We start from the raw sequence: 3,656 nt of genomic DNA on the forward strand, positions 1-3,656 counted from the left end.
ACACCCTCAGCACTTCTTGTTCATCTTCGTCTTCTATCACGGCTTCAGCAGTCTGGCAATCAACGTACCACCACTTTAGATTCTTCAACACATCTTGAGGCATAGTTTTCATTGGAACCTCCTTGATGCATCGGATCGGTTTGTACTTCATCACCATCCATGGCTTGCCATCTGCTCTCATTCCCCTTTCTGTATCCTCCACGAGCTTTCCCTTCTGTGGCTTTAATAATTCAAACTTCTTTTCTTTTATGCTTTCTTTCCACACAATCTTCTCAATCACTCTTGCCATGTTGTTGTCACTTCTATTTATCAGGCCCAACCTGGCCAAATCCTTCACCTCACATTCCGGCAACGTATTGAGAGATCTCAACATTCTTTTGAAGTATTGAATACCATCATAACGCTTCACCACAAACAACTTCATCTGTTCATCATATATCCAACAGATAATTCCCTTCTTCGACTCAGCATAGCCTTTGATGTTATAACTCTTCTTGAACATGGCTGGAACAGCAGGCTTCTTGGTCTTGATAAACCAATGAGCACAGCCTTCCTTCCACCTAGGCTGCTCCTCCCACTCAGTCTCATCCATCTCAGCACCCATGTCGGCTTTCTCAACATCAGGGATCTCGTGTTCAACGTCTTCTTCTACTATCTCCCCCTCTTCTATCCCATCTTCAATCACAATCTGCTCACCGATCTTCTCAATCACATCACTCGGCAGCACATCTTCATCAAACAACACATCATCGCTGAACATGTCATCGTCAAGTTCTTTCAACGCATCAATCACGTCATCCTCAACTAACACCACATCATCACCACCAGCCGCGTCGGTAGACTCCCCCTCAGCTGTGGAAGTACCAAGAGCTTGAGAAGTTCTTGGCAGCTCACCACCTGCATCTTTCGATGCATTGGGATCATCGTCTCGGTCATTTCTTCTTTTAGTCCTGAGCTCGTCGCCCTTACAGCTCATCTCCCCCTGAGATGCCAAGAACTCCTTCAAGGCATCTATAACTTTCCCATGCTCAACCAGGAGGGATGCCTGTAGTTGATTTGCTTCCACTAGGCTTTGAATAGTCTTAGATTGCTCTGCCACGATCCGCTCTAGTGAAGCTATTCTCTCTGAGTCTGAAGTAGGCGTAGGCGAGACACCAGAAGCAGGCGTAACCGCAGGTGGTACCATACCTGATAACCCTGCAGCAGTGACGACCGTTGACTCTACAAATCGTGCAGCTACCACCGACTGAGTAAGCGTTGGAGGTGGTAGAGACACGATCTCCGGAGTCGACGTCTGGATAGCAGTGGTGGATGGAATGCCAGCCGTTGATGTAGCCACCACGGGAACATCCGCAGCGCTTGTTCTTGTCACCTGTACAGAAGAAGGACCGATAGACATACCAGACAGTGCGGCCGGAGCAAAACGTACCATCCTTGAAGTCTCTCCAGCTCCCATGCCAGCACCTGTCCTTTCCCGTCGAGATCTTCTTATCAGCTTATGTATGTCTTCTTTCTCTTCTGACTCTTCATCATCTTCCGTTCTCTTTCTTTTCCCAAATGTTCTCTCTCGAGACACCATCAACCGTCTCCCCTCATTCATAATCTCATCCAAATCGGAGTCAGCCATCGACGTAGCTGCTCTAGTCATACTCACACCCGAACCTTGTGCAGCAGAGACCTGCACCTCTTCAACTTGATCCATATCAAAATAACCTTGACCTCCAAAAACAGCGTCAAGATCAATATCCTCTGCAGCCGACACAACAGGCACAGCAGGAGCAGGAACAGCTTGAGTTGCTCTTGCCTGTCGCGGTTGAGGATCTCTGAACTCGTCCCCACCAGCAGGAACATACTCTGGGTTAATTAAAAACCCAAACAGTGGAGTATGCCTGGGACGACGTTCAGGGTTGCTCCTCGCACTTGAAGTGCGGCATTGAGCAAAGATACGTTTGCTCACCGATTCCACGTATCTTATCGGGCGTCTCTGAGGTAGACTCGGAGCCACATGGTTCAATATCATCTGGATGAACCGTGGGTACATAATGAACCGCTCCCGAGACATCGCCCTTCTCTGTCTGTCTATCTCGTAGAAGACCATTTGACTGAAGCTATAACGTTTGTTATAGGTCAGTGCAGTCATTGCAGACTGCATGGTCGCACCCATACCGTCAGTGCCCGCCTTCCTCCCAGACATGCAAACTATCATAACGTGCATGAGGAAGCGCCACTGATCTAGAAGGAAACCCTTCCTCCTCTGGGTATCACCTAATGGACCAGAGTAGCCCATTCGGAGAAACGCTCCATCACGGAACGGAGCTAGGAACTCAGTTGGATCGTCCCTCGTCTCTTCTCCAAACCTTAATGCCACCCGGATCTGTTCAGAATTGAACTGAACCTCTTGATTGTTCACCGTCGCTCGCATGACCGGGGGCTCAACACGACAGTCGTATTCGACCGTCTGCCAGAAGTCTTCGATATTTGGTAGAGATATCGGCAGAGTGTTTGTGATGGCATGAAAAATCCTCGAGCGTTGGAGGAAAGTTATTATCTCGCGATAATCGTCAACGCCGCTCGCTTCCGGGTCAAGTGTAATGTACATATTGTGACCCGGGAAAAATTGACGTTGGTTATCACCATCGTCTCCTCCTGCACCTCCAGCAACAGCTACCGCAGCCATATCTGCAACAAACGAACCAAGTTAGATAGCATAAATACATAGCACAAGTTCGCTTTGTTACCATGAGCGAAGTTGTGATAAACTCTGTATAGGCGAAGTTAAAGTTGAGGCGAAGTTGGGAACAACTTCGCTTCAGCTTTAAGTTCGTCTAATTAATGTTAAGTAAAAATGATCTAGGCGAAGTTAATGTTAACTTCGCCTCATCACAACATCGCCTCAGGCGAATTTAAGTTTCATGCGAAGTTACGGATAACTTCACCTCAGGCGAACTTAAGCTTCGGGCGAAGTTACGGATAACTTCGCCTCAGGCGAACTTAAGTTTCAGGCGAAGTTGCTAATAACTTCGCCTAAACCCTAACTTCGCCTGAATCTGAATCGGCGACAGTGAGGATTATTGAACAACGTGCAGTCGATGATTTCGTGATTAAGGATTCCGGAAAACATGAATGATCATGAAATATATGATAATGCGACATCTCGAACCTTGAACTTAATGAAATCTGGAAAAAAATAACACGTAGTCGGTTTAAATAACAAGTTCGCCGGAGAATAGGTAAGTTCGCCGGATAAGTTCGCTGGATTTTGAAAAAGTGATGAACAGTTACCTGTTGAACATCCTTATATAGGGTCTGAGTTATACAGGCGAAGTTACGGATAACTTCGCCTAGGCGAAGTTATTCACAACTTCGCCTGTTTAATAACATCGCCTATATTTACAAAATCAAACCTTAAAATTTGAACATTTTTCCAATTAAGTTATAAAACTTTCCTTGAAGAGATAAATGACATGATCAATTCTAAGTAACCATTTAAAAAATCATAAAACTATCTAAGTACAAAAACTTAAAAAATTTATAGTATAAGGGATCAAATTTCAGTCTCGATAGGGACTGCTACGTTATAGAAAAGATCCGAACATGAATCATACTAATTACGTGACTGTCACATAGATCCGTGTTTAGCTGTATTATGACATATA

Source organism: Bidens hawaiensis, unplaced genomic scaffold (genome assembly GCF_021521415.1).
Source record: "Bidens hawaiensis isolate Kalapana, Puna unplaced genomic scaffold, B.hawaiensis_p1.1 tig00006085_1, whole genome shotgun sequence".
NCBI classification, from domain to species: domain Eukaryota; kingdom Viridiplantae; phylum Streptophyta; class Magnoliopsida; order Asterales; family Asteraceae; genus Bidens; species Bidens hawaiensis.